Consider the following 27,918-nt stretch of genomic DNA (forward strand, 5'->3'; position numbering starts at 1 on the left):
AGTTGGTGATGGACAGGGAGGCCTGGCGTGCTGTGATTCATGGGGTCCCAAAGAGTCGGACACAACTGAGCGACTGATCAGATCTGGTCTGATGGCAGTTCTATTTCCAGTTTTTAAGGAATCTCCACACTGTTCTCCATAATGGCTGTACCGGTTTGCATGCCCATAAACAGTATAAGAGGATTCCTTTTTCTCTGCACCCTCTCCAGCATTGTTTGTAGACTTTTTGAGAGCAGCCACTCTAACTGGCATGAGATAGTACCTCATTGTGGTTTTGATTTGCATTTATCTAATAATGAGTGATGTTGAGCATATTTTCATGTGTTTGTTACCCATCTGTGTGTCTTCTTTGGAGAAATGTCTGTTTAGTTCTTTTATATAGTAAGAACTGTCAATGTCCAGAGAGATTCCGAACAGCTTAGGATGTAGGATGTGCTTATTTATTTCTAAGATGTGCTTAGTCGCTTTATTTGTAAGATTTTCTTAGTCGCTTATATGTGTCTGGCTCTTTGCCACCCCGTGGACTGTAGCCCACCAGGCTCCTCTGTCCATCGGGATTCTCCAGGCAAGAATACTGAAGTGGGTTGCCATGCCCTCCTCCAGGGGATTTTCCCAACGCGGGGATCAAACCCAGGTCTCCCACATTGCAGGTGGATTCTTTTACCATCTGAGCCACCAGGAACGCCTAAGAATACCGGAGTAGGTAACCGATCATTTCTCCAGGGGAACTTCCTGACCTAGGAATCAAACTGGGGTCTCCTACATTGCACGCAGATTCACCAGCTGAGCTACCAAACAGCTTACTAATGTGCAATTCATAAATACTCCAAGCAAATAAAGTTTATACTAAAACAATTAGAAGGAACTAAGAGGAAAAAACTAAAAAGATCAGATATGTAATTAAAATACATTTTCATTCCACAAGATCTCAAAGATCACAAAAACTTACTTCTTGCACATTTTTACTCACATAACCACAAAATATTTTTTTCAACAAAATAGGGAACGACTAAGTGACTCAAGAAGACATAAAAATTTAGGAAGACATGGCTTTTTGGAAAATAGATCCAACCCAAGAAGGGGAAGAAAAATATCTACAAATGAAAGAAAAAATTCCCCAATCATTTAAAATCATATAGTGCAGACTTAGAAAACACTTAGTCCAGACTGAAAAGTTGACAATGGTATGCTGAAGGATGTTGGGGAGAGAAAAATGGATTTAGTATGTTATTTGTGGTCTTTCTTGGTGACTCATTAGTAAGGAATCTCCCTGCCAATGCAAGAGATATGGGTTCAATCCCTGAGTGGAGAAGTTAACCAAGAGAAGGAAATGCAACCTACTCCAATATTTTTGCCTGGGAAATCCCATGGACAGAGGAGTCTGGTGGGCTACAATTCATAGGTTGCAAAGGAGTCAGATACAACTTAGCAACTAAACAACAATAACAAATGTTATTTGAGGAACTTTACCATATGATAAAGAGTTTTATTACCTATAGAATGTGTTTACTACATTAAAACATGAACAAAACTAAGAAATTTATCATTCCAGGGGAGAAAAAATATTTTCTATGAAATGACATGCCATTCTACATGGTTCATCTGTGGGAAAACATTTTCACAAGTAAAATAACATAAAAGCAGAATACTGATATAATAAAAATGTTTGATATAACTACACTATGAAGATGAAATTAGAAATGTCACCAAGCAGGACCCTATGGGTTTTTTCCTGTGACAGACTCCCTCTCCCCGTATCTTCTGCCTGCCTCTTATTTATAGAAAAGTTGTAGTCTTCCAAGCCTTCCCCAAGTCACAAAAGCCTGGCTCAAGAATTAACAACTGAAAGGATGTTAACACGTAGTGACAAAAGGAGTGATTGGGCCATGGGAACTAGTAACAATTTAAACAGTAAATCAGCTACGTGTCAGTCACAGAATCTTCAGTTCCTCACTGAAGTACATAGATAACAGTATCTGATAGACTCTGAAGACCATAATGTTAAACCCTGTAACGCCACCCTGTTACCTCACCATCAACCACTGAGAAAACTGTACACGAGTTGATCACATATCCTCTGACTCCCTTCTCTCACCTTGCCTTTAAAAATGCTTCCTTGAAACTCATGGAAAAGTTTGGGTTCTGTAGAGCATGAGGTGTCTAGATTTCTTCTACAATGCCTACAATAAACACTGCACTTTCCTATACCACAACCCAGTGTCAGTGACTAGGCTTTACTGAATGAGGGCAGGCATACCCAATTTGGCTTGGTAACGGAAAGTTATGCAAGTTACTTGGTTGCTGCTGTAAGAGAGAACTGCCATCAGTTAAATCATCATTGATTCCACTATTTATAGCCCTGGAGGCTCAATGGTAAAGAACTTCCCTGCCAATGCAGGAGACACAGGTTCAATCCCTGGGCTGGGAAGATTCCCTGGAGAAAGAAATGGCAACCACTCCAGTATTCTTGTCTGAGAAATCCCACGGTCAGAGGAGCCTGGTGGGCTACAGTCCATAGGGTGAAAAAAGAGTCAGACATGACTTAGTGACTAAACAACCACAACATCTAAACCAATAATAAGTTCTGTGAACTGTCCCCAGATTTTCCAAGCCCAATTAGCTGTCAGCTCCTGTGACAGGGCAGAACAGTTGTGCTATCTTTCCTGCTTTGTAAGGTGGGTAATACAAAAGTATCTTAAATTAGGAAGACTTCTTACAGTTTCTCAGCAGGGGACTGCCTGCCTGCATTCTTTGTTCTAGATTCTGAGGAAAAGTAGAACATTTCCTCTCTCAGCAATTGTTAGGGAACTGGAATAATATAATGAAATACAAAGAAGTAGAAAAAAATCAAAAGCAAAAACCAAGCCACTCAAAAGTGGCAAACTTTCAGACAGAAGATAAAAATATGTTTCCAATTAAAGAAAACAAATAGAAGACAAGACATGAAAACCAAATTTTACAAAAGCAAAAGAGGGAAATTAAAAACACAAATTAACTTCAGTAACTGAAAATTTGGGTTTTAGTATTTATGATACAGTAGATAAAATAAAGTACAATATATTTATAGTAGATTCCCTAATTACTGACCAAAAATCAAAAGCAAGTAATATCTTAGTTTAAAAACTAAAAATATCAATAGACTTAAAACTTCGACTAAAGTGGGATTCTTGGATTGAAGTATTTTCCTCTCAGTAGACTGAGGATGCTACTCCATTGCTTGTACCTTCAATGCAGTCAATAACATTCTCAGAAGAAAAAGTTTGGAATATAAACTAATATGGAAGGACATGATTAAGCTGGTTTTCTGCCCTTTCCTAGCTTCAGAAATGTCTTCAGATTTGATACTTAACCAAAGCCCCTTTCAATATTAATTCCAAAATATTTGGGGGATTTACCTATACCAGATACATGACACATGAAAATATATTTGAAACTATATACAAACTTATTATTGAGTAAAGGATATCTTATATTGATGAGATAGAGGTGTTTCAGAGGACAGAGGCTAATAACACCTCTGAGAGAGCTGAGTGAATCCCGTGACAGAAAGTTACATGTATCTGAAGGAACTGTGTGACTAGGTATATATGCTTAAATAACTCCCTAAGTTAAAGGTTTCCCTGAGTAGAGGCAGTAACTCACATTCAGATCAACCTGTGATCAAGACGAAACTGGAGGGCAAAAGCTGTTTCTTGGAAACGTGATATATCATTTATTCTGATACAACAAATGCTGTTATTTCTTAACCTTTACCTTTTTTGAAACCTAGATAAAACTGGTGCTAGTTGAAATCCATAAGTTTAAATTTTAACTTAATCCCAAAGAATTCTACTAACAGAGTGGCATTAGAATAAAATACTAATATTAATAAATTAGTGTCCCTAACACATAATGAGTTTGGAGGTTGTTAATCCATTTTTACAGCAAATAAACAGCAAAACAAACAAAAGTTAGACTTTTCTTGGACTCATCACAAAATTGAGTTTGCAGGAAAACCACTACCCTCAAATCTGAAAAGACAGGTGAATACAACAGGTATAGTCAAGATCTCCTTACCTGGAGTAGAAGGTGCTAGAGCAGTAAACTGGTAGGAACACAAAGGGTACCATCTGTAAGTTGCTGGAAGCTGAGTGTGGGATGGTTTAACGGTATGAGCTTCAGCCATGTCAATCTGCTCTTTGACTTTCAGTGATGTATGTGTATGTATGTATGTCAGGTAAATATCTATGTCTATATAACCAGATTTACCAAAAATTCAACATAAACAGCTAAGAAAGATCCCCTGCAAGCTCTGGTACAAGGAGAGAAAACATAATCATTGTGAAATATACCCAGAAGATTCTCTACAAGAAAGGGTAAGGGAAGTTGTCCAACCTCAGTTTCTCTAGCTCTCATATTTAGCCTAAGAGGAGGGGTTGGAGAGAGTCAATACTTGTGACTATTATAGCCCAGGAACATTGGCTCACTGAAAGTCAGAAATTTAGAGAGCTGAAGAAAGCCCAACCTTTATCACATATTACCACAAGCCAAATAGAACTCAATTAAAATGTTTGATTAATTGAAACTGTATTTAAGATGCAAAACACACACACACACACACACACACACACACACACTCACAGACTGAGAGGCGGTCTTAAGGAAGTCCAAAGATTCAGTGGAGATAAAACACTAGACATCAGACTAATTTGAAACCCTTAGCATCTACAGCTATAAAAAATGTGACATAGCATAATCTTAGCCATATCAGAATAAAGCCTCATAGTAAAGGTCTGCTTATCTAAGTTTCTATATATTAATTAATAATCATGTTTGCCTTTCAACTCAACATGTTAAAAGCAAAAATAATACTGCCTTGAATAGACAAAGAATCTGGAACAGATCATATGTGACAAAGGTTTTAGAATTATCAGGAAAGGAATATATAGTAAGTATGGTAAATATATTAAAGATTGTAATAGAAAACATAGACAATAGACAAGAATAAGTAGAGAGATGGAAACTAAAAAAAAAAAAAAGCCAAATGAAAATGCTAAAAATCTAAAACCAAAAACAGAAATGAACCAGGCTCATTAATAGACTAAACCCACCAGAGGAAAATATCATTGAGGATAAATACTGGTCAACAGAAACACCTCAAACTGAAATACAAAGAAAAAAAAATAAAAAGAGGTCATTAGACCATCCATGGACTGCAGAGTAACTTCAAAAGGCATAATATATGAATAACTGGAATGCAAAAAGGAGAATAAGAAAGACTAGAGTAGAAATACGTTTGAAGTGATAATGGGCAAAACTTTTGAAAAATCAATGATAACACAAAGTCACGTGTCCAGGAAGCTAAGATAATAAAATATAAGACAAGTATTAACAAATCCACACCTAGGTATGTCCTGTATATTATTAGGGTTCTCCAGAGAAACAAAATCAATAGGCTATAGATAAATAGATAAGAAAACATTAATTACATGAATTGGCTCATGTGATTATGGTTGAAGTTCCACCCATAATTTTTATTCATTCTGTAAGTCAGAATTATATTAATATCCTATTAACATTACTCCAATACTAAAAATACAAAAAAGAATGTGTAGTAAAGCAAATCGACAACAATATTTCTCATGAAAATAGGTGTACATGCCCTCAATAAGAAATTAGTAGGTTAAATTTTAGAAAGAATAAAAAGAGCTATGTAGGATATTCAGTGGGCTCTTTTGAGCTAAGCAAGATTGGCTGAACATTTCAAAACCAATTACTTTAATCCTTCACATCTACAGAAAAGATCGAAAATCATACAATCATATCAAGTGATACAGAAAAAGCATGTAAAAAATCAAACATCATTTATGACTAAAAGTAACAGTACACTAAAGATACTGGGGAACTGCCTCACATAACAACCTGTACCTACATCATATTTAATGTAAGAAACTGGTTTCTTCCCACCCCACCAATATCAGGAAGAAGATAAAGATCTCCTGTCTCAAAATTCCTATTCAGCGTTGTATCTGAAGTTCTAGGCAGTGTAATAAGGAAGGAAAAGGAAATAAAAACTACAGATTAGGAAGAAAAAAATTACGTTGTCTTTGTAGATGACATAATCATTCATGTAGAATATCCCAAAGACTCAAACAAAAAACCTCTTGTAACAGAAAACCTCTTGTAACTAATAACCAAGTATAATAAAGTTGTAGAATACAATATTGATATATAAAATTCAATTATTTTTCTATATATCACCAATGAACATTTGAAATTTGAATTGTAAAAGAACACAACAATATGTGATAAGAAGAATAATAGTCTTTCTATTATTTTTTTATGTCCTAATCATTGGAATCTACCAGTATGCCAGGTTATGTAGCAAGAAGGAATTATAACTGCAAATGGAATTCAGTATTTTAATCAACAAATAATAAAATAGGGAAATTTTCCTGGATTATTCAAGTTGACCCAACTAAATTACAGAGGCCCTAAAAATGTTGAAGAGGGAGATGGATGAGTCAAAGTCTGTGTCAGAGGGATATGACATAGGAAAGACTGGACTAGCCATTGTTGTATCTGAAGATAGAAAGGCGCCATGAGTCAAGAATACAGGTGTCTCCAGAATCTGGAAAAAGCATTAAAACAGATTTTCCTTTAGAACCTCCAGAATGAAATGCTGTCCTGCTGATACCATCACTTTGCCAAGTGATTTCATTTCAGTATTCTGATCGCTAATTTTAAGCCACCATGTATGCAGTAGTTTTCCACACCAGTAGCAAACTAAACCAGAGTTTAGTACCAAGATGGGGCTGCTTAATATGTAAAGATGTGGGCTTGAAAGTTTATTTAGAATTTTATAATGAGAGGATAAAAGGCATCTGAGGAGTATGACTGACAAAGCCCAGACTGCCTTCAACAGACTATTATTAGTAATGTAGATATTAAAGACTTTGTTCGTGGAGGCTTAGAAGGGTGTGAGGAACATGTTAGATAAAACATATGATCTCAGAAAATACCTAAAGTGTTCTTAATAAACTGTTACTAGAAATATAGATGAAAAAGATACTCCCAGGGAGGGCTGACATGAAAATACGTTATTGAAAACTGGAAGGAAGGTAACCTTTTATATAGTGTAAGAAAGCTCAGTTGAAGTGTGCCCTGAATTTATAACTTGTTAAAACTGAACTGTACTATTTAACTGAGATTTCCAAGCAAATTTCTGAAGGAAGGCCTAGATTATTTTTACTCCTTGTAACATAATGTAAGAAAAAAATTAATTTTAAGGAAGAACTTGTGAATTTTTAAAAAAGAGCCAGAATTTGATCAATTGGAAAATTCTCAGTTTGTCCAGATTGCAAAAAAATGCTATAATTAGGAGAGTCACTTTCAGGCCAATGTGCTAAGAGTGTTCCTGGACAAACCTTGGCTGGTGTTGCACAACGATTAAAAGATTAGAGTATCCAATCACACAGAAGGTTCTTTGAAGAGATTAGGCAGTATAAATTCTCTCAGTTATCTCTGAAGAATCCAAGGATAGAGACAGGAATACCCAGATAAGGTCAGTGGGGAAGAATCATGTTCCATGGAGTTACAAAGAAGACCTGCAAGGTTCATGAAAATATTATACTAGCAGAAATAGCGTGAGCTTGGATTAAAGGGACAGAGAGTGAAAAGTGAAAGAATTCTACCAGATGATCTAAACTTTAAGCAAAAAAACCAGATTGATACGTATACTCACTTCTACATACATGCTAGCTTTCACCAAAAAAGGAGGGTGACACTGAGAGCTGGATCATCAATCACAGACGATGAAGCCAACAGCCCAGAGGGCTTTTGCTAGGAGTTGTAAAGAATTATTCAGAGACCCTTAAACCAAAAGATGTTTGTCTGGCTGGATTTAACAACCGCTAGGGGCTAGTGACAATTTGAGAAAGATAATGAAACAGTATTAGAATATAAACCAGACCAAATACATATATTCAATAAGTAAGAGATTAGGCTAATTTTCTATGCCAAAAAGTTTCAAAAATGTATCTATATATTCTACCCTCAAGGAAGTAGAACATAACCCCTATCCTTTATTGTGTGCTCTATATATTTATTTTCAAAAAGTGCAGTATATATACAAAAAGGCAAGAAAAAAAAAGAGTAACTTGAAAAAAATGTACCTTTACATTTATATTACCTCAAGCAGTTGATCAAACTTAGCATTCATAGTGATATGTGTATCCTTGATTTAAGATGGTGAGTATGGCCTTTCAACCTCTTTGGTATCCCTCCCCAGTATCTTTAATCTCAGTCTAATCATAAAAAAAAAATCAGAAAAATCTCAATTGAGAGATATTTTATGAAATATCTAACCATTACTCATCAAATTAAAAAGATACTCAGCCATTAAAAAGAATACATTTGAATCAGTTCTAATGAGGTGGATGAAACTGGAGCCTATTATACAGAGTGAAGTAAGCCAGAAAGAAAAACACCAATACAGTATACTAACGCATATATATGGAATTTAGAAAGATGGTAACGATAACCCTGTGTACGAGACAGCAAAAGAGACACTGATGTATAGAACAGTCTTATGGACTCTGTGGGAGAGGGTGGGAAGATTTGGGAGAATGGCATTGAAACATGTAAATATCATGTATGAAACGAGTTGCCAGTCCAGGTTCGATGCACAATACTGGATGCTTGGGGCTGGTGCACTGGGACGACCCAGAGGGATGGTATGGGAGGGAGGAGGGAGGAGGGAGGAGGGTTCAGGATGGGGAACACATGTATACCTGTGGTGGATTCATTTCGATATTTGGCAAAACTAATACAATTATGTAAAGTTTAAAAATAAAATAAATTAAAAAAAAAAAAGGATTATCAAAAACACAGAAAGTGAGAAACTGTCAGAATCATATGTTAGGCAAACATATGACCAAACATAATATGGTATTCTGTATGGGATCCAGGAAAAAATAAGAACATTGGATAAAAACTAATGGAATCTGAATAAAGTATGGACTTTAGTTAATGATAATGTGTGAGTCTTGGTCCAGTAATTGTAACAAACGTAGTATATTAGTATAGGGTGTTAATAACAGGGAAAAATGGATGCAGGTTATATGGAATCTCTTGTACTAAGTCACAATATTTCTTTAAATCAAAAATTGTCCAAAAAATAAAAAGTATTAAAAATAAGTAAAATGAGAACATAGTTTATTAGAAAGGGAAATTTAAGTTCTTTAAAAAAACTAAGCAAATTCATATAAATATATAAAGGATAAAATAATAAATACATCACAAAAATACACATTTGCAGATAAAAGAGAACACATAATTACTGTAATTAAGGACAGATGGAGATGGTAGAGTAGGAGGACACTGGGTTCAACTTCCTTCATGAACACATCAAAGTTACAACTACATAGAGCCACTCTTGCTGAAATCAGCTTAGGGACGAGAAAGATGGCGCCTCTATGATCAAAACTATAAAGAATGATCCAATTTTCCAATCAGATTGGAACTCAAACCCCTAGAGGGGTAGAGAGAAGAGAAGGGGAGATATTATAGGCTTGAGGATCCTCCCTGAGGAACAAAGGGTTTCAGCCACATATTAAGCGCTCCAACTCTGGGACACCAAATACTAGGAAGACAAGCCCTCTAAGGCTGCTTTTAAAAATATTAGGACTTACTGAAGAGCTGTAACAAACTGAGACTTTACTCAAGAACAGTGCCAAACAGACTTGGTGCTCTCACTCACTAAAGGAAATGGCTACTGAAAACCGCCTGGGTCTCTGGTTGGCTGGCCACAACTGTCCCAGTGTGTCCCCCAGGCTCCAGTTCTGGTTCCTCTTGTTCTGGCACTATTCTTCAGTAAGGCAGAGCCTGCAATTGCCAATGACAATGTGCATACTTGGAGGAAACAGGGTTGGCTTGGAGCCCAAATCAGGACAAGGCAATCACTCCAAGCACAGGCTTCAGTGCACACACTCAGGAGGGAGTGAAACTAGCTCCAGGGAAGGGGTGATCATCACAGGAGCTCATTTTCCTGCACACATTTGGGTGGACTGAAGTCAGCTCAGAAGTGGGGCATCAACCCTTCTAGACCCAACCAGCCTCTAGCCAAGGCATGCAGACAAGGGAAAAAGTGAAAGCAGCAACAAAGAGAGCCACAAGCCCTCAGGCCTTGGCATGCCCCAAATCAAAGTAGAAAGTGCCAAAACATCCAAGAGAAGCCCAACTCTCAGGGTTCTTGCTCTAGCCCCTTGGGCCCTTAATCCGCCTTCATAGAGAAGCGACAGTCACTGAGGATAGGAGAAGGCGAGGTTTGACTTGGCTCTTCCTCTATCCCCTTCATTTCCATCCCTACCGCCCACCAAGGCTGCAAGCATACCTCGGTGAAAACAGACCCATGCTCATTTCAGATCCAGCTCTCACCAAAGCCACTATACACATACAAACTGCAGAGACATTCTCGCATATACAAGTACACACCTTTGAGACTGTTTTATCTAATTTCACAGAGACAGATAAAGTAAAACAAAATGAAAAGACATGAATACGTTTAAAATGAAAGTAAAAAAAAAGTGTTTAGAAATACCCTAATAAAATAGACATAAATAATTCACCCAATAAAGAGATCAAAGCTCAGTGTTAAATGAGCTAAGGAAAAGCACAGATGAACACCATGAAAATTTTAACAAAGAACCAGAATCTATTAAAAAAAAAAACAGAAATGAAGAAGACAATTACTGAAATGAAAAATACACTAGAGGAATTAACAGGCATTTAGGTGGCACAGAATCACATATAAATGATTTGGAAGACAGAATAATGGAAATCACCCAATCAGACCAAAAGAAAAACATTTTAAAAAAGGATAGTTTCAGGACCTCTGGGGTAATGTTAAACATATTAACATTATATTATAGGGGTCTTGCAAGGAGCACAGAGAGAGAAAAGGGTAGAAAATGTATTTTATGAAATTATGGCTGAAAGCATCCCAAATCTGAAGAAGGAAACATATTCAGATACAGGAATCACAGAGAGTCCCCAATAAGATGTACCCAAAGATGTACCAAAATCCATACTAACACATAACAAAATCAAAATGGCAAAAGACAAAGAAAAAATGTAAAGAAAGAGTTAGCTCCCAAATGTTGGGGACCCTATGGACTTTAAGCCCACTAGGCTGCTCTGTCCATGGAATTCTCCAAGAATACTGGAGTAGGTAGCCATTCCCTTCTCCAAGGGGTGTTCCAAACCCAGGGATCAAACTTCGTTCTCCTGCATTGTAGGCAGACTCTTTATAGTCTTGAGTCATCAGGATAACCCACAGATGAGCTTCCCAGGCAGTACAGTGACAAAGAATCTGCCTGCCAATGCAGGAGACTCCAGAGACTCAGGTTCGATCCCTGAGTCAGGAAGATCCCTTGGAGGGAGAAATGGCAACCCATTCCAGTATTCTTGCCTGAAAAATTCCATGGACAAAGAATCCTGGCAAGAATCTACAGTCCATGGGGTTGCAAAGTGTCAGACATGGCTGAGTAACTAAGCAAGCAGCACAAAGAATCATACTGGAGTGATGGCAACCTTAGTGAGCTGCAACACTCTCTAATATCCTACATGCAACTGCAAAACCTAATCCCTTCCAAAAGATAGAGAGAATTTTAAAGGCAGCAAGAGAAAAAAAAAGCTGGGGTGGGGTCACAGAGAAGGGAATTCTCCTAAGGCTTTCAGATATTTTTCAGCACAAACATTTCAGGCATAAAGAGAGGAATGATACATTTACAACACTCAAAGAGGAAAAACCCTACAATACAGTGCACCCAACCCAGCAAGAGAAGGAGAGAGAAAAAGCTTCTCAGACAAGCAAAAATTAAAAGCGTTCATCGATATTAAGCCAACCACACAAGAAGTGTTAAAGGGTTTTAAGTGAGAAAGTAAAGTGAAGTAAAAGTCGCTCAGTTGTGTCCAACTCTTTGCGACCCCTTGGCCTGTACATTCCATGGAATTCTCCAAGAATACTGGAGTGGGTAGCCTTTCTCTTCTCCAGGGTATCTTCCCAACCGAGGGATTGAACCCAGGTCTCCTACATTGTAGGAGGATTCTTCACCAGCTGAGACACAAGGGAAGCCCAAAGTGAGAAAGTAAAGGCCACAACAAAAAATAAAAAATTATAGGAAGGAAAAAATCTCACTGGAGAAGGTAAGGGTTGTGGATCAACTTCTTAAATAAGCTGGCATGAAGACTGAAAATAGAAAAATGACTAAATCAACTATAACTACAATAAACAGTTAAGAGATAAATATGAAGATGTATAATATGACATCAAACACAACTACATGTCAAAGAATAACATTAAAACATTCTCTAACACCAAATACAAGATAAATATAAAATACATCAAAGACCTAAATATAAGACTTGAAGCCACAAAACTCCTGGAAGAAAATATAGGCACTATACTTTTGACGTAGGTCCAGCAAGGGAAACAAAAGCAACCAAGCAAGGGAAACAAAAACAATAATATAACAAATATGATCATATTAAATGTAAAAACATTTGCACATTGAAGGAAACCATCAACCAAACAAAAAGACAACCAACTGAATGGGGGGGAGATATGCAAATGATATGACCCATGAAGTGCCAAATACCCAAAATATAGAGAGAGCTCATTCAATACAAAATTAAAGAAAAAAAAAAAAACCCAATTAAAAGTAGGTAGGTGCATGAATAGTCATTTTCCAAAGAAGACATACTGAAGGCCAGCAGGCACATGAAAAGATGCTCAACATATTTAACTATCAGGGAAACAGAAACCAAAACTACAATGAGATATCATCTCATACCTGCCAGAATGGCTATCAGCAAAAGGACAAAAAATAGTAAATATTGGCCAGGATGTGTAGAAAATGGAGCCTTAGTACACTGCTGGTGGGAACGTAAATTGGTGCTGCCACTATGGAGGCTTCTCAAATAATTAAAAGAGAATTACCATATGATCCAGTAATTCCACTTCTGGGTACATATCCAAAGAAAGTGGATACAAAAATTCAAAAAGTTACACACATCCCAATATTCATAGCAGCATTATTTACAACAGCCAAGGTAGGAAACAATCTAAATAATCATCCAAAGATAAATGGATAAAGATTTGCTATGTTTTTATATGTGGACATATATATGTAAATGTATAGAATATGTGTGTGTCTATGTATATACATATGTATGCATGAGTGATCAGCCACTCACTCATGTCCAGCTCTGTGACCCCAAGACTGTAGCCCAGCAGGCTGCTCTGTCCATGGAATTTTCCAGGCAAGAATACTGGAGTGGGTTGCCATTTCCTACTGCAGGGAACATTCCTGACCCAGGATTGAATCCACACCTCTTGTGTCTCCTGCACTGGCAAGTTGATTCTTTCTTTACCACCGCTCCTCCTGGGAAGCCCTGTATATAAATGCACACACACACACAGTGTACACCATACAATATAATGTTGTTGTTATTTAGTCGCTAAATCATGTATGACTCTTTTGTGACTTCATGGACTGTAGCCCTCCTGGGTCCTCTGTCCATGGGATTTATCAAGCAAGAATACTGGAGTGATTGGCCGTTTCCTTCTCCAGGGGATCTTCCAGACTCAGGGATCAAACCTGTATCTCCTGAATCTCAGGGAGATTCTTTACTGCTGAGCCATCATGTTGTTGTTGCTATTGTTGTTGTACAGTGGCTAAGAAGACTAGAGAATAATAATAATACTCTAAGAATAATAAAGGAGTAGACAATTCATAGGAGAACACATGAATTTCCCCAAATGTTAATGAAAAACTCAGATTGAGTTTCAGACAGAGGAAAGATAACTTAGGGAGACATTTAGGCAGTGCTATCAGAAAGGCCCAAATTGTAACAGAGAATTAGAGAAACAACGGAGACAAATCTGGGAGTCATGTTTGCTTTTTACCACATGTACTGCATTTATGACTTATAATGTGGCTTATCTTTACCTTTCTTACATGAGAAAAGGAGCTGATAATTGTTCCATTTCCTATCTTGCTAATATTAATTACATGAGAAAATTCACAGGAAAACTTTTATCATAAGCTGTAAACAGAATTCTGGGGGAAGTGGAGAATTCCTAGAAGAATTTTTACCTTAAAAGAATTAACTTTAAGTTTTAAAAAGTCATATATATAAATCAAGTATAAGACACTTAAAAGGGGCTATAGGCTACAGGTAAATTAGCTATTCGGCTATACACACATATATACATATATACAGAAGGAGGAAATGGCAACCCACTCCAGTGTTCTTGCCTGAAAAATTCCAGGACACAGAGCCTGGAGGGCTATAGTCCAATAGGTCACAAAGAGTCAGACAGGACTGAGTGACGAAGCAGAGTGTGTGTGCACACATGCACGCACACACACGCTGCTAAGTCACTTCAGTGACTTCATATACACATATGTGTGTGTGTGTGTGTGTGTGTGTGTGTGTGTGTATAAATAAATAAACAAATGTTAATGGAGTACATGACCAACAGTAAATGGTAGACTGGTAGGCATCCCAGGTGGCGCAGTGGTAAAGAATTTGCCTGCCAATGAAGGAGATGAGAATTCAATCCCTGGATTGGGAGGACTCCTTGGAAGAGGAAATGGAATCCCACTCCAGTATTCTTGCCTGGGAAATCGCATGGACAGAGGAGCCTGGCAGACTACAGTCAATGGGTTCACAAAGAATCTGACACAACTTAGCGACTGAGCACATATACACATAGTTTTGACATCTTACCATCTCAGTTAGTGTTTAAGTAACACAGGAATGGTGGGGTAGTAAGCCTTGGTCAAATGTATTAAAATAAGGAAAATGTCTGATGTGTATGCAGAACAGGGAAGAAGCTGAGATCTTTTGATAAGAAATAGAGTAGTACACAACAATGACAGAAAGATAATTGGAGAAAAGAACTTGCTTTTACTAAAAGTCACAGAGAAAGACTATAGAGTTTGGAACCCTGATGTGACATTATCTGTATTATACCTGCAACAGCTCTCTTTGGTTGCTATTGGATAGGAGAAATTAACAGAGCAAGGTCAAAAGGGGAACCATGACAGTACTGAAGTAATGTATCAGAGAAGTTAATGGTGTCTTGGGCAAAGTAACAATGAAGATTTTGAAAACCAATCAAATTCCACATAGGTATTTCAACTAGAAGCCACAGAATACCCTAGGATATTGAAAGTAAAGTGGAGAGAAACTTGAAGATAGCATCTCAGTTCCAACTTGGAATAAAAATAATTGACTTTGTATTTAGTAAAAATGAGGAAGTCTATAAGAGGTTTCAAGGTACTGTGCAGAACTTCTGCAGAACTCAGTGTTAGACATGTAACTGTGGGAAGCCTAATGTAAGCATCCAAGTGGAAATGTATAGTAAAGAATTCAGTAACTTAACTCTGGAGTTCAGAGGTGATGAGGTGGCTAAGGATATATATGTAAAAGCTGTCGTCTATAGATGGTTCAGTTCAGTTCAGTCGCTTATTCGTGTCCAATTCTTTGCGACCCCATGAACCTCAATACACCAGGCCTCCCTGTCCATCACCAACTCCCAGAGTTCACCCAAACCCATGTCCATTGAGTTGGTGATGCCATCCAATCATCTCATCCTCTGTTGTCCCCTTCTGCTCCTGCCCTCAATCTGTCCCAGCATCAGAGTCTTTGCAAATGACTCAGCTCTTCACATCAGGTGGCCAAAGTAGAGTTTCAGCTTCAGCATCAGTCCTTCCAATGAACACCCAGGTTGATCTCCTTTAGGATAGATTAGCTGGATCTTCTTGCAGTCCAAGGAACTCTCAAAGAGTCTTCTCCAACACCACAGTTCAAAAGCATCAATTCTTCGGCACTCAGATTTCTTTATAGTCCAACTCTCACATCCATCCATACAGGACCACTGGAAAAATCATAGCCTTGACTAGACAAACCTTTGTTGAAAAAGTAATGTCTCTGCTTTTTAATATGCTGTCTAGGTTGGTCATAACTTTTCTTCCAAGGAGTGTCTTTTAATTTTGTGGCTGCAATCACCATCTACAGTGATTTTGGATTCCAAAAAAGTAAAGTCAGTCACTGTTTCCACTGTTTCCCCATCTATTTGCAATGAAGTGATGGGACTGGATGCCATGATCTTAGTTTTCTGAATGTTGAGCTTTAAGCCAACTTTCTCACTCTCTTCTTTTAATTTCATCAAGAGGCTCTTTAGTTCTTCTTCCCTTTCTACTATAAGGGTGGTGTCATCTGCGTATCTGAGGTTATTGATATTTCTCCCAGCATTCTTGATTCCACATTGTGCTTCATCCAGCCCAGTGTCTCTCATGATGTACTCTGCTGCTGCTGTTGCTGCTAAGTCGCTTCAGTCATGTCCAGCTCTGTGCGATCCCATAGACAGCAGCCCACCAGGCTCCCCCATCCCTGGGATTCTCCAGGCAAGAATACTGGAGTGGGTTGCCATTTCCTTTTCCAATGCATGCAAGTGAAAAGTAAAAGTGAAGTCACTCAGTCGTGTCCGACTCTTAGTGACCCCATGCACTGCAGCCTACCAGGCTCCTCTGTCCATGGGATTTTCCAGGCAAGAGTACTGGAGTGGGGTGCCATAGCCTTCTCTGATGTACTCTGAATATAAGTTAAATAAGCAGGGTGACAATATACCACCTTGTTGTACTCCTTTTCTTATTTGGAATCAGTCTGTTGTTTCATATACAGTTCTGACAGTTGCTCCTGACCTGCATATAGGTTTCTCAAGGGGCAGGTCAGTTGGTCTGGTATTCCCATCTCTTTCAGAATTTTCCACAGTTTACTATGATCCACACAGTCAGAGGCTTTGGCATAGTCAATAAAGCAGAAATAAATGTTTTTCTGGAACTCTCTTGCTTTTTCCATGATCCAGTGGATGTTGGCAATTTGATCTCTGGTTCCTCTGCCTTTTCTAAATCCAGCTTGAACATCTGGAAGTTCACGGTTCACTTATTGCTGAAGTCTGGCTTGGAGAATTTTGAGCATTACTTTACTAGTATGTGAGATGAGTGCAATTGTGCGGTAGTTTGCGCATTCTTTGGCATTGCCTTTCTTTGGGATTGGAATGAAAACTGCCTTTTCCAGTCCTGTGGCCACCACTGAGTTTTCCAAATTTGCTGACACATTGAGTGCAACACTTTCACAGCATCACATTTCAGAATTTGAAATAGCTCAACTGGAATTCCATCACCTCCACTAGCTTTGTTTGACTTCACATTCCAGGATGGCTGGCTCTAGGTGAGTGATCACACCATCTTGATTATCTGGGTCATGAATATCTTTTTGGTACAGTTCTGTGTATTCTTAACACATCTTTAATCTCTTCTGCTTCTGTTAGGTCCATACTATTCCTGTCCTTTATTCAGCTTATCTTTGCATGATTTGTTTCCTTGGTATCTCTACTTTCCTTGAAGAGCTCTCTAGTCTTTCCCATTCTATTGTTTTCCTCTATTTCTTTGCATTGATCTCTGAGGAAGGCCTTCTTATCTCTCCTTGCTAATCTTTGGAACTCGGCATTCAAATGGGTGTATCTTTCCTTTTCTCCTTTGCTTTTCCTTCTCTTCTTTTCACAGCTATTTGTAAGGCCTCCTCAGATAGCCATTTGGCTTTTTTTTAATTTCTTTTTTCTTGGGGATGGTCTTGATCCCTGTCTCCTGAACAATGTCACGAGCCTCCGTCCACAATTCATCAGGCACTCTATCTATCAAATCTAGTCCCTTGTTATTATCTAGTTAAGTCCCTGTTTCTCACCTCCCCTGTATAATCATAAGGGATTTGATTTAGGTCATACCTGAATAGTCTAGTGGTTTTCCCCACTTTCTTCGATTGGTATTTGAATCTAAAAGAGATCACCAATAATCAAAGTGAAGAATAAAAGTGTCTATTCAGAGTTCTGAGTTCAAATATTTTTAGGCACAACAAAAATTAATAAATAACAAGGCTGACCCCAAGATATGTGATTGGCAAACAATCTTCATTTTCCTCCATCTACATCTATTAAATGATGATGGTTGGCAAAATCTTGTGTACAGAATTAGAACTGCTAGAAAACAATTTTGTTTGCATGAAGAACTGCAAGTTTAAAAGATAAATACAACATACCTCCCTTTTAGTGTCTCAAATAACAAGCAACAGTCTTTGTGAAAATTATTCCTTTTCAAAGACTCTTTTTTCATTGATGTGGTGAAAATTTGACTTTTATTTTTTATGTCCATACATTTTGAAAATAGCAAGACTTTTAGATTATTTCCTATAAGCATAGAGTAGTCTTTATGTTATGGGGAAAGATATGCTGGGTTACACATTTTTAATAATACCCATAATAAATTCTGTGTATACAGAAGAATGTCTTGACAAAAGTAACTAATGCATATCATGCCTATAATTATTTATTTTTCCCATTTTCTTTCGGATACTCCTTGGCCTTTATCGAAAAGTTTGTTTTGACTTTTCTGATGGAATTTTTCCCAATATCAGATCAGATGTTTAAAGAGATTTAGGTTGAAGAAATGGCCTTTCCTGTATAGCACATCTAGTTTGCATTTATACGAGCAGGTCTACAACTTTCGATCTGGTTAAATATAAAGTTTCTCTTGGAAGAAACCAGGTATTAGAACTTTTAAAATGTATGAGAATAAAACTGTTTATATTCTACTCAGATCTTATAAAAATATCAATTTCCTATGAGAACTTTATTAATAATCACCAATTTTTGCCATTGTATCAATTAATAAAGAAAATTTATAGGATTTAAAAATAAATAAATGCAGTTAAAAATATAATTGTCCTTCAGGTAACAGTAACAATGATTTGATATGAAATCAATATTTATGTGACGTATTTATTTAATTGGCTAATTGTTTCAGATCTGATGTGTGAAGTTAAATAATGCATATTGTTTGTTTCCTGAGAACTGTTCTATTTTTTTAAACTTGGACATATTTCTTTATAAATATATGTAAAAACACTACCAAACAAGAGGCAGAATAAATCCAAGAATCTATTTCCTATAGGTAACAACCTCCTATTTACCTATGTACTCTTCCCATTTTTTAAAATCAGATTGTTGGTATGTATGTATCTATCTTCCTTTAAAAATGTTAAATCATACCCATACTAGACATTTCAGAGGAGGTAATATTTAAAAAGCCAATAATCTTATAAAAACATATTCAGATTCACTGGTTATCAGGAAGTTGCTAATTAAAATCACAACAACTTATTTCTATATATTAATCAGAACTTTGCTATGTATATTTCTATCTGGATGGCCTGCTGCTCTATTTCCTAGGATCTTATTACCCATGATTATTACCATTCCTATTACTCATGATTAACCACAGAGCTGCCATACTCCAGTTTTTCTAACCAAAAATATATTTTAAGCTTCCATATAGAAAGCAGCAAGCTAAGATATGCTTAGGCATTTTCTGTAGAATTTCTATTAATATTTTTAATGTTTATAAATATATTTAAGAGCTATCTTCTAAAACTGAGAGTTAATGTCTGGGTTATCAGGAAAAAGAAGAGTTTCCTGATTTCTGGTTCTTTATGTATTATATAACAACGACTTCCAAAAAGATATATTTTATATAAAGATGGAATAAATTTATTCACTGATTTAACTCAGCCCAACAATTGTGGGAATAATAATACACACCTGAAATTCCCTCCAAAACTTGGTTCCCTTTTATACCCACTTATGTCTTCTCTCCAAGTCTAGGAAAGTCTGCTGATACTCCATGGTTTCTAAATTACAAAGGTGGGCCTCTTCTCTATTCAAAATTAGTTTTCTGTCCATAAACTAGTATATTTCCACATAAGCAGTAAAGTACTACTTTTCAGTACCATAAACATTTCTGTCTGGCTGGTAACTTCTTTAACCTTTTTATGCATTACTTTTTCTGAAGTACATTTGCTTTGTTACAAATAATCTGTCTTCAGGAAAGAAAAAGAGGGAGGAATGCAATCACATAGAGATTAAATAATATGCTACTAAAAAGCCAATGGATCAAAAGAGTAAATCAAAGAGGAAATTTAAAAATACCTCAATGCAAATGACAATGAAACCACAACACATCTATGGGATGCAGCAAAAGTAGTTCTAAGAAGGAAGTTCATAGTGATATGGCCTTCCTCCAGAAACAAGAAAATTCTCAAGTAAACAACCAAACCTATCACCTAAAAAACTAGAAGAACAAAGAACAAATAAAAACAAAGTCAGCAGAAGGTAGGAAATGATAAAGAGAAAGAATAAATAAAATAGAGTTTTAAAAAATAGAAAATATCAGTAAAAGTGAGAGCTGATATTTTTTAAAAGATAAAATCAACAAACTTCTAGCCACGCTCATCAAAAAGAAAAGAAAGAGGACACAAAGAAACCAAGTAAGAAATGAAAGAGAACAAATTCCTGGTTACCAGTGGGAGAGGCATGGTACAGGTAGGGAATTAAGAGATACAAACTACTATGTATAAAATAAATAAGCCACAAGGATATATTCTGCAGCACAGAGAATATCCATGTGTGCTCAGTTGCTCAGTTGTATCCGACTCTTTGTGACCCCATGGAATGTAGCCCACCAGGCTCCTCTGTGCATGGAATTTTCCCAGTAAGAATACTGGAGTGGGTTGCCATTTCCTACTCCAGGAGATCTTCTAACCCAGGGATTGAACTCGTGTTTCATATAGCCAATATTCAATAATATCTTTAATGAAGTATAATTTATAAAAATATTGAATCACTATGCTTTTTGATCCTCTAGGCACCCAATGCTATATTGTCAGCTTTTCAAAACTAATGTCAACTCACTTCTCCAAGTAACTGCCTTGGCAGGAGCTCAGTTGAAGATGCATCTTGTACACATGGTACAACTTGCCCAGAGGAAACAGACATTCTTTTCCCTTAAACACTCTGAAAGCGCAGGGTATCACTAAACTACTTCTCTTTGATATCTCTCTCTCTGCTCAAAAGAACAAGATGTTAAAATCTTGACAAATGAATGACTCTAATCTCATCCTAAATAAGATTTTCCACTTTTTTTCTATATGTTACTTGATACAGCCATAAGTGTTCATGCATATGAAAAGTCATTTTATCAGTCAACAGAAAAAAAATTATTGCCAATGTATCTACAGTCATATATTTTTAAATGCTATTATTCAGATTTTTTACCTTTATTACAAGATTTTGCTCTTAATATGTATTGATAGTTTCTAAAACTAAAATATTACTTAAAATATGAATATTTACCATAAATTTGACATACTCAAAAATTCTTTCACCTCTAAAAGTAGTTCCAAAAGAGGAACTTCCAAACAGCTTCATTTCTTAATGTTGATTTGATCTAATTTGTATCAACACTCTAATGTCATAATTATTGCTTTAATAAGCTATGTTTACTGTCATTTTATTTTGATGGTTATGAATAATTTTGTGATTAAAATATGTGCTTCCAATGAAAGTAAATTTCAAAGTAAAGTAAAGAAAATGACTGGAAATTGTATAAAATATTCTGGCATATCATCATTAGTATAACTGGACTACAGAAAGAATTAACTAGATGAATGTAATGCATACTGTAAGAGCTATGAAAGATCTAAGATTTTACCCAACTTGCCCAGCCAACAGTTTCATGGATCTGGCAGAAAACATGAAAAAACATGAGTCACAATGAAAGGACTGTATTATTCACAGTATAGCAGACAGCATGAGTCTCAAGTCATACCGGTTACTCATTCCCCTCAAGTCCTATGATGGTGATGAGGAGGTAGGTCCAGACAGATGTTACACATGAAGTAAGTTATGTGTCACAGTTTAAGAAACCCCTATTTTATATGGATGCTACTGGCAAACTTGAGCAAATTTTACCCTAGGAAGACATTTTCTATATTATACTGGTAAGGAAACAAAGCTGCCTTCCGCCCTAGAGGAACACAAAATCTCTCTCTTTCAAGGCTGAATGTTATACAAACATGCTTGGATAGATACAGCTGGAACAACACAGATACAAGATTTACATAAATGACATGGATAAATGTTTCCCAACATATATATGTTTGTATAATCTACCTCTTGCTGAGATGATGCTCAAATTTAGGAATATTTTTTACTCAATTAAGTTATATTTACTTATTTATGCATATAAAAAGAAACATCTAAAATAAACTTGGAAATAGCTCTTATTGCCATTAATCTTTTTCCAAAACATTTTTGAGTTCTTCTTCTGCATTATGCATGAGGTTAGGTGCTGGAGATAAAAAGGCTGTTTCCAGTTTCAACTGCCTCAAAGTCTAGACTATTAATTACAGGGCAATATGACCAGTTCTGTAAGAGAGATGTAATTAGCTGTGTTGGGAACAAAGAATAAAGGAAAACTAATACATACTGAAACTGAACAACAGATTATGTCAACCATCAAATTTAATGTCAATTGAGACTTCTATCAGTTTGGCCATTTCACTAGGCATGCTTGGTCTTTGGAATTAGTTTAAAATTGATCCTCTTGTAGAATATTAGTTTGATATCAGAAGAATTACATATAATTCAGTTTACCTTAGGTAAGATAAAATGAATCAATCAAAACTGAGGAAATACTCAAATACTAAATTGAAACATTGTTCATCTTAATATAAGAAAGCATATTTTAACATTTTACTAACTAAATATATTGTTTCTTTCTAACCCGCCTATTCAATTGTGGATGTGTGTGTGGATGTGTGAGAGCATGCCTATAATTGGGGAGGGGATTGTTACCATTCTTCAACTGCAATTTTACAAGTCAAGAGCCCTGACCTTCATGGAGCCAATTCAAAGGAAAAAGAAAATTGCTCACACAAGTTAAACCAGGTAGGACTGGCTTTACCTAGATGCAGACAAAGCCACTATTATGTATGCAACACTGAGTAGACAAAGCGCCAACTAGGTAATTAGCAAGAGCGCAGTAACTAATTTAACATTTTGAAGCCATTAATGTGAGTGATCACCTGAATACCAACCAGAGGGCTGGAGCTGGCTGATATCCCATGAAACATTTGGAAAAGAAAAAGATAATGTTTGTTTGAACATTTCTTTAATCCAGAAACCTTCATGTTAGTGGTATTTCCTTTCCTAGAACTTACCTGTTTAGATAATTTGCCTTTCTTTACTATTACATGGCTTTACATGTCATTACTGTTTTATGTCTTTCAAAATATGTATTAATATATTGTAATAATCCTTTAATATTTATGAGTCACAATACACTTTCTCTATTTGTAAATTTACTACTCTTCTAAAAAAGTTTGTTATCTCCTATTGTAAAAAATATCAAAATTTAATGTATTAAATGTATCAATATTTTTCTTAGTGATTTTTGCTTTGTTTCTTTGCAGTGTATTATTTATAAAATCCTTGCTTATTTCGAGATCTTAAAAATACACACTGATACTTATTACAGCTATTTTAAATTTTGCCTTCATATCTAGGTATATTTACCTGAGGTGGATTTCTATGTATTAGTAAAAATAAACTAATTTCCTAGCACAATTCTCAGTCCATTCTTTCCACATCAATCTACAATGTCACTCTTTCTATACAGCAGGCCTCCATAAATTTGTGAACAGTTTCTCTTTTTATTCTATTATTTTGGCCTAGCTTGCAAGTATCACCGATCTTTTATAGAATTATAATTTTAAAATATAAATTAATATGTATTAGTGATAATTATTTCCACATTTTAATTTTTTTCAATATTAATAAATATTCTTGATCTTTTGTGTTCTCACATATTTCTCACATGGTTTTTAGATATAGCATACCAATTTTCTACCAAAACTTAGGTCTTTAAATCTTTGAATTTATGTATTAATTTGGGGAAAACTAAAGGTTTAAAAATATTATATTTTTATTGCATGACCATGGACATTCTGTTTATTAAGGATGATTTTAGTATCTTTCAATAAAGCTTTGTCATGTTACTTATAAAATCTTTCATATCCTTAACTACTTTTAATTCTACTTGTCTTTTATTGTGATATTGATTTTCAATTATATCTTAAAAAGTCACTATTAAATTCTTATTAGTTTTACATATAGGAATGACAACTTATATAACACTTCAGTAAAACTAAAAACAATTTTGATGGTTAAAAACAAATTTTAACATCATCAAATTCTAAATGGTGATGGAGGTCATGGATATGAATATAGTCTCACAGTAAGCATGACCATAAATCTTTAGATTGAACTCTTACTCTAGTAAGTAGCTCTTTTTTCCATTTTTTGTTCTTTTGTTGGCCTCAAAGTGCAAGTTGCTCAATTGTATCTGACTCTTTGCGACCCCATGGGCTATACGCTCCATGGAATTCTCCAGGCCAGAATACTGGAGTGGTAGCCTTTCCCTTCTCCAGGAGATCCTGGTTAATTCTTGGTATTGTTTTCTGAATTAGAATTTGTAGTCTGTCAACAGTTTTATTGCTGTTTAGCTGCTAAGTCGTATCTAAGAGACGTGTCTGAGTGACTGAACTCAACTGAAGTTTGTCACTGTTTTTCTTCTTATTCTTTAAAGTGAATGAAAAAGTGATTTTTTTTCTTTTTAAGACAATTAAAAATAATGAAGTTTACTATATATCAAATAAATTTTAGAATTATAAATCTGCAATTAAAACACACGCATATACATATGCATGCATGTACATTCACAGGCATATATACTAGATGTATGTTTCTTTTTGTCACATATATGATGATTAATGGGCTTCACCAGTGTCTCGGCTGGTAAAGAACCCACCTGCCAATGCAGGAGAGGCAAGAGATAGGCGTTCGGTCCTGGGTGGGGAAGATTCCCTGAAGGAAGAAATGGCAGTACACTACCATATTCTTGCCTGAAAAATTCCATGGACAGGGGAGCCGGGCAGGTTAGAGTCCACGGGGTCTCAAAACATGACTGAGCATGCACAGCTCCACACAGTACACACGATGCTTAATAAATATGATGTCGATCTATAGATCAGCTATATATTCATACTATGTAGCCATATGTATATATAAAATGCTCTCCTTAAAATATAAGCATATATGGAAAGGTGGTTGGTAGTTTTTTAATAACACAATTTGACTATTATGGAAAACTGTTTTTATCAAAATGTATGTAAGGAACTTTTATCCCTTGTTTACAACAACAAACTCTCTGGAGTATACTCAATCACAAAAGGGGTCCAAATAGAACTGCATCTCTCCCCATATTGATGCATATGTTGGCTGTGGGTGAAGGGAAAGCTGAAACCATGTGTTGCAGATGAGGAGCCAGATGCCCCTTTGAGAGCAGATGTCTTTGCTCCCACATATTTGGGGACAAATTTACCAATCTGAAAATATGACTTTGATTAGATTATTAAACATACATGTCAACTAAAAGTAAATATAGTACAATATTGCCTACCATTGGTATTAAAACAGTAATAATCATTTTCAGAAAGGCAAATTTCAGAATCTCTGACCCCATAACTAAAACTCAAACTCCACTTGAATAATGTTTTCTTAATAAATTTGCATTTTAAAATCTATGAAAACAAGGCTTAGAAACCTAATTTTCTTCAGGAGATCAAGTGGACTCTTTTTTTATCTTAGGATGATTTCACACAATATTAATTAGCAATCAAGTTTTAAATAAAGGTACAGGATACACTGTAAAACATCAAGAACTAAGAACACATTTTACTCAGTGTGATAAAACAGATTTGATGTGATAATGTTGTGTTTTTTTCCCTTTCTGTATTACAGGAAATGTTTTACATATGTTCTTAGCTTCTTATACACAAATTTTGGAAGAAATTAAATTTCAGTAAGTTTCTCAGCATACTTTCATAGAACTCTAGCCTTGAGAGGCAAAGAAACATATGCTATAAATTTAGAGGATGTTTGCTTCATTTCTCCTAGAAACATTTAAACATACCATAACGTTGTATCTGTATTCATTTACTTAAAAACTTCTCTTCTCTTTCTCTTATGGCCAGTTACCTTCTGGGATAAGCACCTAGGTTAGCTCTGAATGTACCAAAAAGATTGGAGCATTGTTTTCTAGCTATTTACGTTCAAGGAAGACATCGCTATAATGTAAAATTCAATCCCCTAGGGCTTTCTGGGTCCTGAAGATATTATATTTACACAGATAAGTATCGGAATAAGGAGGAAATACTCCAGTACTCTTGCCTGGAAAATCCCATGGGCAGAGAAGCCTGGTAGGCTGCAGTCCATGGGGTGGCTAAGAGTCAGGCATGACTGAGCAACTTCACTTTCACTTTTCACTTTCATGCGCTGGAGAAGGAAATGGCAACCCACTCCAGTATTCTTGCCTGGAGAATCCCAGGGGCGGGGGAGCCTGGTGGGCTGCCGTCTCTGGGGTCGCACAGAGACGGATATAACTGAAGCAACTTAGCAGCAGCAGCATTTTCAAAAGAGGAGGGAAACAGTTGGTCCCTACGCTTCTATAAGCAAAGAAAAGTTGTTAATTCTTCTCTTACTCTGGAATACCTACACAGTCTCCTTGGAAAAACTGACGAATCTCTCATTGTGTTGTCGAGTAGAGTAAGAACAAAGGTAAACGAGACCATCACACTCATTATACAAAGTGAAGTATTTAAAAGGAGTGCCATCCCTGATCCAAAACACCTCCTATGTCTTTAAAAAACTAAACATAGCATTGCCATATGATATGGCAATTCCACTCCTATGCATATTATCTGGAGAAAACTCTAAATCAAAAAGATATATGCACCCATATGCTCATAACAATACCATTTATAAGAGCCAAGACAAGGAAGGAAACAAAATGTTCACTGACAGATATATGGACAAAGAAGATGTGATGTATGTGTGTGTGTATATATATATACACACACACACAATGGAATATTAATCATCCATAAAAAGACTGAAATATTGCTATTTCCAGCAACATGAATGGATCTAGAGATTATCATACTAAAGTCAGCCAGAGAAGGCCAAGTATCATATCACTTATATGTGGAATCTAAAAAATAATACAAAAGAAGTTATTCAATAGACAAGAAAGAGTCTAACAGCATAGGAAACAAACTTAAGGCTACCAAAAGAGAAATGGGGCAAGAAGGAGTAAATTTAGAGTTTCGAATTAGCAATACAAACTGTTGTTCAGCTGCTAAGTCATTCCTGACTCTGCATCCCCATGGACTGCAGCCCAACAGGCTATTCTGTCCATGGGGATATTCCAGGCAAGAATACTGGAATAGGTTACCATTTCTTTCTCCAGGGGATCTTCCTGTACTAGGGATAGAATATGGGTCTCCTGCACTGTCAGGGAGATTCTTTACCACTAAGCCACCAGGGAAACCCAAATACAAACTACTATATATAAAATAAGATTCTACTGTATAGCACAGAAAACTATATTCAATATCTTGTAATAAACCATAATATAAAGGTATCTGAAAAAGAACATTGTTGTTGTTATTGTTATTTTCAGTTGCTAAGTTGTGTCCTGACTCTTTGTGACACCATGGACTAAAGCATACCAGGTTTCTCTGTCCTTTACTATCTCCTGGAGCTTGTTCAAACTCATGTCCATTGAGTCACTGGCACCATCCAACCATCTTATCCTCTGCTGCCCACTTCTCCTCCTACCCTCAATCTTTCCCAGCACCAAGATCTTTTCCAATGACTCCACTCTTCACATCAAGTAGCTGAAGTACTGGAGCTTCAGCTTCAGCATCAGTCCTTCCAATGAATATTCAGGGTTGATTTCCTTTACAGTTGACTGATTTGACCTCCCTGGTGTCCAAGGGACTCTCAAGAGTCTTCTCCAGCACACCAGTTCAAAATTATCAATTCTTCAGTGTTCAGCCTTCTTTATGGTCCAA

Source organism: Bubalus bubalis, chromosome 6 (genome assembly GCF_019923935.1).
Source record: "Bubalus bubalis isolate 160015118507 breed Murrah chromosome 6, NDDB_SH_1, whole genome shotgun sequence".
NCBI classification, from domain to species: Eukaryota; Metazoa; Chordata; class Mammalia; order Artiodactyla; family Bovidae; genus Bubalus; species Bubalus bubalis.